The sequence below is a fragment of the Cupressus sempervirens genome, chromosome 3 (genome assembly GCF_028749045.1).
Source record: "Cupressus sempervirens isolate cs-2001-9-10 chromosome 3, ASM2874904v1, whole genome shotgun sequence".
NCBI lineage: Eukaryota > Viridiplantae > Streptophyta > Pinopsida > Cupressales > Cupressaceae > Cupressus > Cupressus sempervirens.
Window position 1 is genome coordinate 379,722,156 of NC_143120.1, and position 17,665 is coordinate 379,739,820.

At 35.2% G+C, this 17,665-nt stretch overlaps 1 long non-coding RNA gene across 1 annotated transcript in view; it reads right to left on the reverse strand.

Moving 5' to 3' along the window:
* The window catches only part of LOC149566590 (uncharacterized), an 81,948-nt gene extending 67,897 nt beyond the window's left edge, over window positions 1-14,051 (reverse strand). The window contains exons 1-2 of the long non-coding RNA XR_016362259.1: window positions 13,992-14,051; window positions 2,390-2,874 (exon numbers count right to left, since the gene is read on the reverse strand). This is a non-coding gene — a long non-coding RNA (uncharacterized LOC149566590). The remainder of the gene's footprint in view (window positions 1-2,389; window positions 2,875-13,991) is intronic.
* Between the last annotated feature and the right edge of the window lie 3,614 nt (window positions 14,052-17,665).

Genomic DNA, 17,665 nt, shown 5'->3' on the forward strand with positions numbered 1-17,665 from the left:
AAGCAACAACTTGGTCTATATTGTTAAGTACGAGATATTTTCAACAACTAGCCAAACTATGATATTGCTATAAGGATTTAACTGTGTATCTTTTGAGTCAAACTTATTGACCGATGTTTCATGAGTAGTGATTCACATGAATCCATATCTCTTGAGAATAAATGGAATCCCGATAGCAATATCACAATTTAACTTGTTGTCGAAAATATCTCCTACTTATCAATAGATGAGCTTAAGAGGCTTTCTAATGAATGGTTCATAAGGCAAAAACTTGGTGAAGGTTTTCCAAATGGAGTTGCAAGCAACGAGGGTTTAACCATGGAGGAAACTCTATAGTTAAGTGTGCTCAAGCTGGAATAGTATTGGGATGGGTAACCTCCCAGGAAGTCCCAGTGATTCTGTGAGCGTCACCTATATCCAATGAGTGCTAATTGTTTAATTTATTCACATGAGATATTGATTCATGTGAATCACTACTCATGAAACATGGGTCGACGAGTTTGACTCAAAAACTACAGAGTTAAATCCTAATAGCAATATCAAAATTGGTTTATATTGCCATTCGGAAACCAAGGGAATGCTCTAAATAAAGATTGCCCCATGTTCCAAAAACTTCTTTTTTTTTAAACCCATCTTGCATGTTACAGTTTTTCAAGAAAACAACAAATAAACCCCTCTGAATCATCCAACTGAAATTCACAATGCTCCCCAATTTCTTGCCCCAAACATTGTTAAACCAAACATCAAGAAACTTTCCAGCAGAGAGAATGTCCACATACATACAAACAAAGAACACAGCAAAAAAATTTAGACAGGATTGTTCAGAATTGATAGGTCTCACCATATAGTCATTACGGGAAAGGGTTACGGTTTTCAGACCGGCAGGGGGAATCCTACCCTTTTCTCCTCCTTCGGGATCTGCAGCTTTGAGGACGTTACCATATCCCGCTCAATGTCCATTGGCTCCTGCTTACAGTTGTCTACTTGATCCCAAATCTTGTCTTCTTCGGAATTCTCCATTTAACTCAACAGATTTAGAGCATTCAATTAAAAGCTTGTCCACCAACACTACTTTGTAAGACAGTTTAATTGTCTCTGAAATCTTTTCTCCACAATCTTCCACAACAACTTTATCATTCTTTCAAGGGTTATTAATATTTTTTCTTTGTTATCACTGTCTTCTCCACCATTAATATCTGACATACGAAAGATCACCCAAATCAGTCCTTACCAGGCAAATCCTTAATGGCACAAAGCATTCAATTGACAGGCCACATGTTGGACAACTCAAATGGAAACTGCAACTAAGTAAACACAATGAAGCAATGGCAGAAAACAATACAAAGAAAACCAAACATAAAAGGAATAGAACAAAGACGCCAAAAACCAAGGCCACACGACCCTGCAAGGGCGGCAACACACCCCCAGGAGGAGAGTTGCTCATCTCCATCAGAGAGTCCCAACTTGAAGAGCGCCAAAACTCCTATTTCTTTTTAGCTTTAGTTTCCTTTATTGCTAAATTTCAGAATGCTAGGGACCTAATCATTTTAAATTTTGAAAAATAGCACCTACAGATATATTTCATATTGATTTCCTTTTGTATATGTAACAATATGGACCACATACTCCAGATATCCTAGAACAATAACAGAGGTAACTTCTGAATGGGGAAGCAGCGATGACATGGAAAGGTTGGGGCTGCTTGAATTTTTTAAGGAAGTTTTATTTATATTTGCCTAAATTTTAGATATTAATGTCTACTGGTTATAGAAAATACAGTCTATTTAGCCATTGATGTAGTGCTACATATAAATCTCAATTGAACTCCTGAGACATATTGAGAAAATGAATTATGATAAATACATGATGTGAATTATGAATGGCAAAGTAGATGGATTTATTTCGATACTATCAAACTTCATATAGTCCAAGCAAGGATTCATAAAAAACGTTAACTACATCTCAAATAAACTTGTATCAACCCTACTCTTTCAGAGCTCCTGTTCTTCACGGCACCACAATAACACTAGCAACCCCAGAAAAAATGTTTTGTAACTGTGGCCTATTCTATGTTGGAAAAAAAAAAATTTGCAACAAAAATTATATACAAATTTAGCATTTTTTTTGGGGAAAAACTCTCGAAAGTGATACAGAAAATAAACCTTGATATGACCCCCAAAAAAAGCCTCTACAATTTAAAATTAAAATCCTAAACAATGAGCTTATTTGATTATATCATCGAAAGAAATGTTTACTCCAAGTGCAGAACTCCTCCAATGAGACTGCTGAAAGTAATGGATGATTAACAGCTATTCAAAAAGAAATGGCTTGCATTTAAATAGCGCATTATGAATCAGAGCAAAACATGATATACAAATGTGTCACTCACATTTTGTGTTGCTCCAGTGCTTACTCTCCTTGTCACTACCAGAGTCATCAATCTCATGTGGAATGCTGAATTAGGAAAAATGCAATGTAAATATGGACCCATGCCCCAAACTGGTTGCATAGAGCTTCAATCTAAAACAAGGCAATACACAGACCAGGCCTTGCATTTCCCTTTAAAAGTGTGGACATCAAATTTCTAGTAACAGCAACACTGGAACTAAAGATGGAGAATGCAGCTTCAGAATCATGAAAAGATCCAGGGCACACAAGTAGACATACTCTACAGTAAAGTATTTTTTGTCACAAAGAAACAATCTCAATGCAATCCGATGCAACGGCGCGACCACTTTCCTTCAAAAGATAAAGGCACCTCGGACAATTTTCTTCATAAGGTACAAGAAACTGTGAAATACAACAGAGTATGACTCATCCCAGAATGTGAGAAAGTGGTTGCCGTACTGAGGCAAAGTTTCTTCATGAGGTAACCTGCAAAAAATGACTGAGGTATTAGACTCACTTTGAGAGTGTCTAAACAAAACCTTCCTTCGAGACAAACCATTCAATGCAGAATTCAGATGAGGCAGACACTTATTGCAGAGAAACTAACTCTTCAGAAGAAGAGGCATAAAGAACAATAGACATTTACTTTGTTTTGACATTTCAACAGAATTGAGAATATATTACAATGATACAAGAATATGAATCTCAATATACCTCAAACGGGTAGCAAAGCCAATCCTAACTTATACCATGTAGCGTAAAGCAATAAAAAGCTAAGAGGAACTCCAAATCTAATCCAGACATATAAGCTACAGTGAATAATTAATCACATTGAAAAACCTCTGATATATCTAGCTAAGTTGTTTATTAAATGCTTTATATAATATTTTACCCTATATATTTTTATTTATGCTTTATTTTTTTCATGAACCTAGATATGATTATTTTATGCAAGTGTTTTATTTTCCCTTACGAAGAGATTCACATATATCTCCAAATGAACGTGTGTGTGTAATTGTAAGGTTAAAAATTAAATAATTTTTCTTCTAAATTTTGGCCTCAATTTGATATATGTGCATTAAATAATTCACACGCCTCGTCTATGCTTCCACAGTTTCCATTATTATCTACCAGAGAAGTTCCAACTACAACAACACAAAATTCATGCATTCTATGTACTTTGATGGAAATGTATAACCTGTTCCAGAGCTCCCACTTCAACAAATGCAATCAACATGCTGGTAAAGGTTGTGGAATTTGCCTTTAAATGTGTCTAGAGGCTTTTTGTCAAATATAATTTATGCATATCCTGAAATCATTGTATGCAATGAAATATAAAAGTATGCATGTATCCTGTGTGTATTTTCAACAAATTCATGTTGTGCATCTTCTTCAATCATGACTTACCATGAGACCACAATTGTTTCAGGCATCCTGCTAAAAAGTTCACATACCTTGTTTATGCTTTCACATTTTGCATGCATGTCTACCATGTGAATTGCAACTAAAACATTTATACCCTCAACATATCTATTTTGTGCATATCCTGCAATCATTGCATACCATGACCACATTTCTTTCAGGCATTCTGTCAAGCAGTTCTTACGCCTAGTATATGCTTAGATTTTGTGTGTCTACCAAGGAAATTGCAACTACAACATCTGACATAATTCTTTTATGCTTTAATGAATGTCCATATCCTATTCCAAAGCTCCAATTTTGGCACAGGCAAGTAGGATGCTGGCAAAAGTTGTGGTATTTAAATTTTAGCTTTACACCTGCAAACTGCATTTGCTTGAATATAAACACACATGTATGCATATTCACATATACATACATACACACTTGCACATACATATGCATACACAGAAACACTATACATATGTGCATATATACATATGCAAGGTATGCAATGACAATGACATATATACATAAGCATGCATGCACATATATGTGCATTTGTATACAGCACACATATTTTTTTACATTGCATGTGGCTCAGGGCCAGAGGATATACTAAATGAATGCCATGGAATGGGCATGTTGTACAGATGGACCAGGGGGTTGCATTTGTGCTGCAACTTAGTGCTGTCAGGAAGTCATCCCAAAAAGATTGGTGCCACAAATTGTGTTGCTCAAATGTGACAAGGGTTACAGTGCTCTTAGGGCATAATTCATGGTGTTTTTGCACCGATTTTTTGTGGTTTCAAGGGGTACGCATACTATTTCTGCACAGATTTTCTTTCAGGCCTGGATAAGCATGGGGTGATTGCATGATATATATATGTGTGTACATACACATTTATATCTATAGATATATATGTTTCATATCTATACACACACACACACACACACACACATATACATGTACATGGGCTATTTCTGCACAGATTTTCTTTCAAGCCTGGATAAGCATGGAGTGATTGTTAGATATATGTATGTGTATATGCACATATATCTGTATATATATATATTACAGCCCTTATTTGAGACCTGATTGACTCTGTTTTCAAAATACTTCATCATTGTTCAGCCATTAGAAAAGGGCTGAAATGCAGAAATCAATTTGTGAGACCATCTGTCCCATTGGCTATCTTTAGCCTTGTAGAAGGTAAAATAATTTCGTTCTTATTGCTTAAGCAATCCCAAGCGATTTAGAATGATTAAAGCCCTTTCAAATTCAGTTGATCACCACCATTGCTCCTCTCGTTCTTCTAGTTATAGGCTTCTGAAAGTAAATACACCTTGAATCCACATAAAGGCTTAAAGCCTAGCATTTACATTATTCAATGCAATCAAAACAACAAGAAGGTTATCCCACAAAGCATCGTGAAAAATATTTTCCAAATTTTATATATATATATATATATGACAGGCCTTATTTGACACTTGATTGACTCTGTTTCCAAAAGACTTCATCATTGTTCACCCATAAGAAAAGGGCTGAAATGCAGAAATCAGTTTGTGAGACGGTCTGTCCCATATGCTATCTTTAGCCTTGTAGAAGGTAAAATTATTTATTTATTTCTTATTGCTTTGTGAGGCGGTCCCCATGCGAATTGAAGCCCTTTCAGATTCAGTTGATTACCACCAAAACTCCTCTCGCAAGGAAATAAAGGACAAAATAACAAACTGTTCCCAAAATGATTCTGCACCAACTTTGAACCCATCCCGAGATCAGTCTCATTTCTGAGTGATTCGGTAATTGCGTGTTTTTCTAGGGTTTTGCAGGGCACTGCAATAATTGTTTCACTTTTTTGCTAGGTTGCATGGGTACGCATACCCACACCCTTGGTATGCATACCCATGTACCCAAGTACCGGGTATTCAGTGCAGCGCATCATAGTTAAGGACCTTGATTAAGATCTCTGATTTTTGTTCCAGTTTTTTGTTTGCGTATCAGCTTGTTGTTTATCAAGCCTAATTCAATACGTACATACATTAGACCCAAGGTTTTATTGAAACAAGCTAATGGCTCAACTTTTGGTGCTATTCTCTTCCTTTGTTCTCTGTATTGCTCTTCCTCTTTAGAAGAGATTAGTTTTCTCAGTGCTTGAAGAGAGTGCAGACAGAAAGCATGGCAGAGTACTCTTTTGTTGATATTTGTAGATGAGTCCCATTTCTGAGTGCTTCGGTAATTGTGTGCTTTTCTATGGTTTTGCAAGGCATTGCAATAATTGTTTCACTTTTTTGTTAGGTTGCATGGGTGTGCATACCCACACCCCTGGTATGCATACTCATGTACCCAAGTACCAGGTATTCAGTGGAGCGCATCATAGTTAAGGACCTCGCTTAAGATCTCTGATTTTGTTTCAGTTGTTTGTTTGCGTATCAGTTTGTTGTTTATCAAACCTAATTCAATACGTACATACACTCAACCCAAGGTTTTATTAAAACAAGCCAACGCTCGATTTTTGGTGCTACTCTCTTCCTTTGTTCTCTGTATTGATCTTCCTCTTTAGAGGATTAGTTTTCTCAGAACTTGAAGAGATTAGTTTTCTCAGAGCTTGAAGAGAGTGCAGACAGAAAGCATGGCAGTGTACTCTTTTGTTGATGTATAGTCCAAATAGTTGGCCTGCAATATCAGCCATCGATAATGACTGCAATAGTGAGTAAAGTTTAATTGTTGATCATATTGCTTAGGAAAAAATCAAGTTATCCATAGTACTCACATTGGTGAGAGGAAAAGTTCTAATGTTGTCCTATTCCCCATGTAGAATTTTATAGATTGTAAGATCATGCAACTCCAATTAAAGATCCTTCTTGCCAGTAAATTTTAATATTATACCTCATCACCAAGTACAAAGTAAAATGTTTCATAAAGTGAACTGTTTCACCAGCTAAGCTGGCAAGAAGTAAAATGTTTCACAAAGTAAAACATATTTATCTTTTAATGCTGCTTCTAGATTAGAGCATGTCTTTGTTTCTTTATTAACATTTCTAATTACTTTCTGTGATCTACCATCAGAATGTAGAAAGCTATCTCAGTTTTTAATCAATGTTTCATCTATCTTTCTGATAATAGATCACAGTTAGCATGATTTGAAAATTGGATTAAAATATTAAGACACAATCTAATCTAGAAATAATATCAATTGATTTATATTTTGAATTAAGAAATCTCGTATCATTAACCTTAGATAAATTATGTTATAAAATAAAACCTATAATCAAACAAACATATACGTGAATGACGTTATTATATTTTTAGAAACATAAGTAGCACCAAACAAGTTGTTTGATTTGTTTAGGCTCATCATGTTGTTTGATGTGTTTTCCTTTGGACCCAATAAGGTCATGAGGACCAAGAGTCAAGTCCATGAGTCAATGCTGGTCAAAGGCCCTACAGGGAAGGCACCAAGGCCCACTCTTTACTAACTTCCATGAACGACTCTACAATAATCATCATTAAGAATTTAAACTTAATAGGTCCAAATGATTATTATTCTTTACATTTGGAACTACTCCTCTACAATAATCATCATTTAGCAGTTATGAGATGATCAAACGAGAGGAAACGGTTCAGAGCTTAGATTGAAACAATTTTCAGATGATCATATGAAATGAAATGGGTGTGTGAGTAGAAAAAAACTAGAAAGACATTGTGTACAGATGAAGGTATGAAATGGATGATTTCGAAGTACTCAGTACAGACACTCAGCATACAGTAGGCACACATCATCATTTGAGATCAAATAGGTGTGTGGGATTATACGAAGTCAACAATAAAGGAGGGAAATGAACACACCAAGGAGGTCCCAAGGCTCACACTTGTTGAGGTCCACTTCAGCAATGCCCCTTCCTGTGAAGCTGCTGTCTAAAACCTTTCTCATGAAATATTCTGTTATGAGCTCTTCATCAGTGAGATGGAACCTGAATCCAGGAGGCAGTTGTGCATCACCCTTACTGTGACTGTAAACAAAGTTAAGAGCCTTTATTATTGAATTCTCTTCCCAAACTGCTCACAAAAACTCAAGAAAACAAACGAATAGGCTAAGGCAGCTGTGCCCAATTTGCCAGATGCCCACTTAGCCTTCTGCAAAATCTGATATGTGGGTTGTGGGGAGATGTTGTGTTGACTTCTTATGTGGGTGTTTAAAAGAGATGGGAAAATAGGATGGAATGTGATGTGTGGAGAGGCACAGATCAAAGACGAATACAGATGAATCCTACTGCCAGTTTGAAATGGATTCCCTCAGCCTGATGTGTATATGTGTAAGAAAAGCGTCACCATGGACAGGCTTGCTTGGTGTTGGAATAGTATGTGTATGTATCATTATCATTAACGGAGGGGAAGGGGAAGCTTTGATTTTGTTGGGGGGTTTAAAAGTTCCTCTGATGATGTATCTAAAAAACCTAAGAGAGAGAATGTGTGCATGCTGAATGTGTGCCGTCAGTAAAGGTAGAAAGTAAGTGAATGCAAAACTAGCAAGGTTGCATGGGTACTCGTACCCACACCCCTGTTACACGTATCCCAAGTACTGTGTACTCAGTGGAGAACATCATAGCTAAGGACCTTGATTAAGATTTCTCATTTTTTTCAGCTTTTTGTTTGTGTATCAGCTTGTTGCTTATCAAGCTTAAATCAATACCTAATCAGTTTGAAACTTTGATACAATATTGATTAACAATAAACTTTATCACTGTTCATGTCAGAAATTTACCATTTGCAATATGTCATTGTCATATGATTTATGACGTTCTTGTTCATGTTTAAAGTCAACCTTCTCTGTCATGCATCTAAACATTTATGATATATTATTATCACAAACATATAGCAAATCTGGAACTGAAAACGATACATTACGTTTGCAAACTTTCACTGTTCTTGATTTGAAAAGCCATTGTCATGACAGTCCCCCAAGAACCCTGTCCCCATGCAACCTTGAAAATCAGGTTACAGGAAAACAGAAAGGAGTTTGTGGGGCTGTTGCTAAGATCGATAAAGGATTATTTGGATTGCCTGCTGCATGATCATATGATGGGCATGAACAGGCCTAGGCCTATTTATTATTTATAATCATAGTATAGTCTGCCTCTGCACAGTATAGTATGGTAGAGTTAGTACTATTGGTATAGTTAGTAACTGACTGACCTAGGCTTCTGCTGCTCCTGCTGGCCACTAATGTGGTTGTATGTAAGCCAAGGGCACTAAACTGTGTATACAAGATCCTTCGTTTTCCTTTTCCCCTTCTGCCTTCTCCACTAAAAAAGATCACAGCAGAGACATAGATCACAAGGGCACAGCAAGAGACAAAATATATATTCACTCCTGAATCCTAAATGAATGAATGAATGGAAAAACTAGATGGGGGCATAAGTTATAACACAATCAATCAAAATTTAATGGCTTTTAGTTTTCCTTACATTCCCCCAACTCAACAAAAGCTTCCATTGTGTAGCCCCCCGGTTTCTCTTTATCAATGATTTGTGTGTATGTAAAAAGGAGAGAGTGAAGAGCCTGCAGTCATAACACCACATCAAATCCATGTACAGCAAGGAACTGCACTGTTCAGTGCCTGGTCATTCATGACTGTTTATATTCTTATCCATATTGGACAAATCCCAGCTATTTCTCATCAAATCCCACCTAGCTTTATAAATCAAAACCACACAAACCAGAATTAAAATAAACCATAACCAGGGTCAGCGGATGGTACTAAATGAATATATGAATGCCATGAGAATGGGCGTGTTGTATTGTTGGGCTATGGGTTTGTGTTTTTGTTGTAAGTTAGTGCTGACAGGAAGTCATCACGAAAAGATTGGTACCATATATTGTACTGCTCAATGCCACAAGGATTATGGTGTTCTTAGGGCATAATTGATGCTGTTTTTGCACAGATCTTGTGCAGTTTCAAGCAATTTCATTTTCAAACAAAATCAAGTTCCAAGCTAGGCAATTCCATTTTTAAATTAGATAAGTCAGGTTTCAAACAATTTCATTTCAAATCACATAAATCTGGTTTCAAGCAATTTCATTTTCAAATCACATAAACTTGAAGCAGTACGTGTCCTTACCTAGGTAGTGTCGATGATATGTGTACTGCAGTCTTCAGTGACTCACATGGGAATTTCGCGATCAAACATAGCGTTGGAATAGTGCCTTTTGTGCACGGTGCCTGTGAAAATGATTTGTTGTTTTTTTTTTTTATGTATTGCCCATGACCATTGGAATTCCGACAGTCTCAAAATAGATTGTCAGAATTCCGACAAAGTCGGGGCAATTCAAGAAAAACACCAATTTCAGAAAATGTGCACCCTCCAATTGGAAATTGCCATCGTAAAATAAGGCCAACTGTAGTAGTGTTTAGATATTTTGCGGACCTAGACTGCTGATTAGTGAACCTTGAACTAATCTCTCATGAGATCTTGGCTTTAACTTCCTAATACAAAAACCTGTAGTTAAATTAGAATGATATGCTTCAAATTTTGGAATGGTTTTGCTTAACATATGTATAGGTATATGATACTCTAAACTTAATTCTAAGATATATATATATATATATATATATATATATATATATATATTTGCATTAACGTACCAAAATTGTACCCAACCCCCAACAAAAACTTTTGTTGTACAAGCGTTACCCACATACTTGTACCCGTTCCCATTCCCGATTCAGCAACCTAAGATATATATACTAAGTTACCATACTCGCTCCAGAAAGCTGAAAGTCGAAATTCGATTCACCCAAATTCGTAGTCGGTTCGCATTCGTGTCAAATTCATTATTTTTTTGGTAAATTCCCTGCGGATTCGTAATTTTGAACCCTGGTCGACTTTGCAGGAATTTAGATCGAATTTGGTTTCGGTAAAATGAGCCTGAGCAGAATTTCAACAACTTACCAGCAAATTTGGGAAACGACAACTTTTTTGTTGACTTTTTGACAGTTCAATAAAGCGCTTTTTTCTTTTGTTCAACCTAAAATGGCATTGTTTTGGCCTTTATGCAGCAGCAGGCCTAAAATGATGTCACATTCTAAGTTATTAGCATAGTGGTGTATGCACTTATTCGCTGCAACATATGTTTACATATTTATAAAAATTAAAATTAAAAAAAAACTTGTACAAACGAACCCAAAACAAACCTGAACCCAGCCCAAAAATGATTTGACCGAATTTCGAACCCCAATGTCGAACCAGAATCCAAACCAGCAACTTAGAATATATATATATATATATATATATCAAGGTTGCATAGGTACGGGGGTACTTGGGTACTTTGAATACGGGCACAGCTCTTTTCCAAAACAGGGTACGTGGGTAAGCCTAAAAAATTTAATATAATTTTGACAATGTGTAGAAAATCTGAAAATACGAGTCATGAGTCATGACAGCTTTAAAAACAAGAAATTTGAAAATATGAGTCATGAATCATAATATATATGCTCAATGTTTAAACTTACTTGCATAACAAAAAAGGAAAACTTTAAATATGAAGAAGATCATAAATCATATAACAACATATTGCAACTGATAAACTTCCATTTCTAACTTTAACAGTGAAAATCAGAAATAGGTTAGTAGTTTACTGTTAATCAATATTGTATCAAAGTTCCAAACTGATTACAAATTGAATTAACCCTGATAAAGAGCAAGCTGATATGCAAATGAAAAACTGAAATGAAAATCAAACATCTTAATCTAAGTGCCAATTTTTTTAATGTTTTGTAACGGGAAAAAATTTGAGAGCTGACATAGCGTTTCCAGCTGTAGGGTACGTACCCAGGCAAGTACCTGCTACACACAGCATGAGTTTGGGTGCACATACCCATGCAACTTTGATATATACATACATATACACACACATATATATACATAAACACATGCATATATACACACATACATATATATATATGTATACATATACATATACACACATATATACATATACATATACATGTACATATACACACATGAACAAATACATATACACATATACATATACACTTACATGTACATGTGTGTACATGTACATGCACATCTATATATGTACATTTACATATACATGTATATCTATATATAGATGTATATATACTTGTACATGTACATCTCTATATATACACATCTACATCTACATGTACATGTATATATATATATGTGTGTGTGTGTGTATGTGTATATATATAGGTACATCATATATACATACATATGTATGTATATTAGGTACCCATTTTGCTTACCATAGTCCAAGCGAGAAAGTACATAGGTGCCTTTTTGTGGTGTATGTAGGATTTGAACATGGAACCACCTCTCTTCCTCTTGTGCTCTAATCATGCAACTCATTTTCAAGCTCACCTATATTTATGAATGTTACATGTGTTGACAAGTATAAGAAACATTGTCTCATTTACGTAGATCTAGGCATGAGACAGTATTTCTTATACTTGTCCACAATGTAACATTCATAAATATAGGTGAGTTTGAAAATGAGTTGCATGATTAGAGCACAAGAGGAACAGAGGTACTTCCATGTTCAAATTCTACACGTACCACAAAAAGGCACCTGTGTATGTATGTATATCAGGTACCCATTTTGCTTACCATAGTCCAAGCGAGAAAGTACACAGGTGCCTTTTTGTGGTACATGTAGGATTTGAACATGGAACCACCTCTCTTCCTCTTGTGCTCTAATCATGCAACTCATTTTCAAGCTCACCTATGTTTATGAATGTTACATGTGTGGACAAGTATGAGAAATACTGTCTCATTTATGTAGATCTAGGCTACTTAATAAATGTGAACAGTGAGTGTACAATTTAGTAATTGACCTACATCAAATCAAGAGAGTTGGTACAAAATCAACCCATCAAGATGGGCCAAAACTATATATTAAAATAGAGCTTAAAGAGTGAGTTGGCATGCCAGCTTTTTTTGATGGACCCAATGTAAAAGTCGACATGTTAATTATAGTGTATAGCTGCTATAGCTAGCTTCACATAATCCAAGCTCCTAAAAGGTACATTGAATTTTAATGATTTCTTCGTCTTCTTCAAAACGCAACTTAAGTGAGTTGCTATTGGCTCACTAGTTGATTTTCTTGTGGAACAATGGTAGTTGGGTCCCTTCCTCTCAATGAGCAAAACCTAAATGGAAAAATTGGGAATGGCATCAATATGCAAATTTCTCTAGTACACTCATTCATTCCGTCAAGATGAACCAAAATACTTGAAGAGTTGGGTCAATGTGTCACATTTTTCAATGGACCTGACATTGAAGTTGACGTTTTGACCACAATGTGCCAATTATTTACAATGAGCAAATGCTAAGATAGAGAACAGTGTGCTCTGTTTATGTCCCAAATTTAATTTAGGCTAGTTGACTATTATTGTTTGGACTTAATTGGCCTAGATTTATGCAAATGAGATTGCATCCCCTTACAGTAATACACACACAGTCATATGCACATACATGCACACTTGTACACAAATATACATATGCAATATATCTGAAACTATAGAAATTATGTGTGTGTGTGTGTGTGTGTGTGTGTGTGTGTGTGTGTGTAAAAGGGATTTAATTCCCTCATTATGGAAGAGTTTTCATCCGATGAAATAGTAAATGACTGAAATATTATTATATGAAAAAAAAAGAGGCAAAAAAATCAAAAACCAAGATTTATTATAACTCCATAATCTTTCTGTCAGATGTAACAATTTTCTACACTATTATTTGAAAATTTGAGTAATTAACAAATATAAGTTTTAGACATTTTATATGAAGCTAATCAATAGAAAACTTACAAACAGCCCACGGAAAACTTCACAATCATTTACTTCCGTACATATAACAATATAGACTACAGACTCCAGAGATCGTTGAATGAAAAGGAAGGTAAGTTATGAAATGAGAAGCAGCCACGAGATGGGAAAGCTGTGGCTGCCTGAATACAGTTTATTTAGCCATTAATGCACTTTTAACTTATTGTAGACTCAAATGCATATATAGAAATTAATCTCGATTACTTTAACAAAAATACGTTTATAAAAGGAATAATGATGAATGCATGATGAGAATGATGAATAGCAATGCAGAAGAATTTGTTTAGATACTGCCAAAGTTCATACACTAAGCAAGGATTTATAAAAAATCCTTACCTGCCAATGTGCCTGCCGTGCTCATTCAGAGTCCCTGTTCTTAGCAGCAGCAGCATAACACTAAAACCATCAAAAACAACGTAATTAATTGTGGCCCTTTCTAAATTGGAATAGAAATATTAAAAAATATACAGAAATTTAGTATAACATTTTGGAGTATACAATCTCAAAATTGCACCATAAAAGGAACACTCACGAGATCCCATAAACTATGTCTCTAGCACATGCATTACAATTCAAACATACAGCCTAAAGTATGAGTATGTTTGAAAATAACATAGAAAGTGACAGAACACAAAATTCCTCCAATGGCACTGCTAAAAGCAATGGAGGGTTAACAGCTATTGTGTCAAAAAGAAAGGGTTTGCATTAAAATAGCACACAATGAATCGGAGTGAAACATAATACACAAATATATCCCTCACATTTTGTGTTTGCTGCAGTGCTCACCCTCCTTGTCATTAGGCCTCGTCAATCTCGTATGTAAAAATGAACGAGGAAATAAGCAAATATAAATATGGACCCCGGCCATTACGACACACATACAAGCACCGAAGGTAAGGGGACACTTCACTAATGGTGCACACTCTAGCTGTCATGCTCTCTTGTCAAAATTAGCAATCACTATTAAAAAAAATATAGACGACATCCGGATTCGCCATCGCATCCCGTGTAGTTTGAGTTGAGTACCATGGCTGAATCGCACTGCTGCTACTCATTGAGTAATACAATGTGGTCCCAAATTATAACAAATGCATTTATTTAGTCTCGCCAAAATCAATAATAAGGAAAGATGTAGTTGTAAACCTAAAAGAAGAACATAATATTAACATCTATGAGACTAAACATAGTCTGTAGGACAGCTTGCTGAATTCAGTAAATCAGTTTTTATTCTTATGCAAGTTAACAATGAGTGCTCCCAACTTCACAATGTACTCTTCGCTGAATAAAATGTGCCAAGAGCTAGTTATTCAAATTTTCATAAATTTGTTATTGTTGTCCTTGTAAGCAACACAATTAACAATAAATGTTGTTCAGTTTCCACATTTCCAGAATTGCAAAAAGAGCAAACTCTCTCTTGCCAAGGGGTCTTTTGACCTTTTCCAACACGTGATCTCACAAAAAAGTTGATGAGAGTTAGTTATAAACTGGGCAATAAGAATTGTTGCTCTCCATGAAATATTGGCCCCTATGTATGTTTTCTAAAGTTGATCACTTGTGCGATTAAACTTGCTGATATAGTTTTTTTCTTCCTATCCAATCTCACAATAAAGTTGATGAGAGTTAGTTATGAATTGGGCAATAAGAATTTTTGCTCTCCATGAAATATTGCCCCCTATGTAAGCTTTTTGAAGTTGATCACTTGTGGGTTTAAACTCACTGATATAGTTTGCTTTCTTCCTATCCAAATACCCCATTTTTTCTGGTAGAACTTATCCATGACTAAAAAGCTTTGTTTCATTGTTATTCATGGGATACATATGTAAATAAATACTCCTTTTACTTAGTTACTTGATGTTTTGTTGCATCCATATCTTCTTCCTTTTCCAAAATATATCATTAAAGAAAACCCTAGGTCATCTATCTTCTTCCATTTGTTTGGTTCTTTTAAGATAGCTTATGGGATGCACCATAGCCATTGCTTCAATAGGGGTGGCTCCTATTTCACTCAACATGATATCAGATGGAAAAGTGCTTTTGAATTTGAACTTTCTTGTGATGAAATGTTTTTGGATTCCTCTATTTGCGTCCATTATGAGACTAAGGTGTTGTTGGCCCACACCTCACACCCATGAAGAACAACTGACATAACTAAAAGTTCAGAAAGAGTTTGAGTAGTTTTCCAATCCCAAACTCTACCTCTAAATCTGTTTTGAAGAGCATAAAACATCAACTGAAGCCATAATTATTGGATGATTCATAGATCATCATATCATCTTGACAAATAATTTCTATGGGCTAATTTATCTCTTGCATCTCGGCCGCAAACATTTAACATCCTTTTTGAGATTAATAAATATAAAGTTACAACCAAACTAATATAATATCTTTCTAGACTTGTTGAAGATGGTCTTTAAATTTATCAAAGTTGTATATTAAAGAGTTACTTGCTGTATGATATTTATTCTGCTATGAATAATATAGGGCAGTAATGCTAAAGGAGCAGACCTTATGTTTTTCATATGTCCTTTATCCACATTCTTACTGTTACATCCCAATTTTTGACCTAGCTTGGAATATAGACGTTGAGGTTCACATGAAGTCAGTTGGCAATTTAATTTGATATAATCTGGCGAAATGGTAAGATAGTTAACCGTTATGATTTCAAGTGAAGATGACATGTTAGTTGATCGTTAATTGTGAACTCATGGAAGTGAAAGGTTAACTGATATGATTATTTATAATTTATAATTTAATTACAGAGAAATTTCTTGCAAGGAGCATGTCGAAGGGGTTGAAGCATTGTCAGAAAAGAATTAGGCAGGGCATCACCATCACTGGCAGATGGGTAAAGGACCTAGCGAATTGTAACATGACACATCTGTGAACCGCATGAGTTATTTAAATAATTTTTTAAAAAATTATTAAGTTAAAATATAAAACATCCCTCGAAGGATTATAAATTATCTTTCATCATTATTATTTTGATAAAATTTATACTCATGCATTTAAACATAAAAATGATATAATAACACTATAATTTAATAATCGATTTCAATAATATTCAAAACTATAAAATGATTGGGATTATAATGTTCAAATTTTAACAATATTTGAATTATTATTTTTGAGTTATAATCTTTCAACCCTCTTTCCATTCTTTTATGTCTTGTTTTTAATCGATTAGGTAATTGGAAAATAGAATCCATTATAATCTTTTTAACTTTATGTTCTTGCTTTGCAACAAATTAATGAATTGGAATTCATATGGTTTCTTGTAACCAATGGAAGCCAAATTAAACTCTTTGTTCTTGTAATGTCATTAAATTTCTAAAGCGAACCAAAATTAGGCATAAGTTCGAACATAAATAAAATCAAACACAAGTTGTGATATCGGACAGATGGTGCATTCTTGGCATGTAACAGTCTTCACTCCGCGTGGGAGATGTAGAAGGGTCGCGGTTAGAGACAAGAGCCCTGGCAGAACAGATAAAAGGCAACTGCGTTTGAATATGGTAAACAGTTTTTGTTTTTTTAAGCATCAATGATGGTGGTACGAATCATGGATTATTGGAGAATTGTGCATGTGTATGGAATCAAGAAAAGGAAGCTACAGGGTCTGAGAAAGCTGTGTGAGGATCAAGAGTGGCGTTAGTGCTGAAGGAGGCACATTTTTGGGTTTTCAATGATATATTGGCTAAACGAATATAGGTGCCATGGATTCCTGGTCTCCATATTTCATCAACGATTCAAACTGGCCCATAAATTCAAGCTGTGATGATCTCCAGGTTCTATAAACTGCGAATCTAGCCAGGCTCAAGTCACAACTTGCCGTAACAGGATATAGAACAATCATGAAAGGGTAATCTTACTATTGTGCGTTTTTAATATGCTTTCATATGCCAACTGTATGCATCATCAATACTATCATTGCTATATCAACAGTAAGCATTCTCTTATCATTTGTTATAATGCATGTAAGTATTCTTTTAACATTTTTTTTATAACCGCCT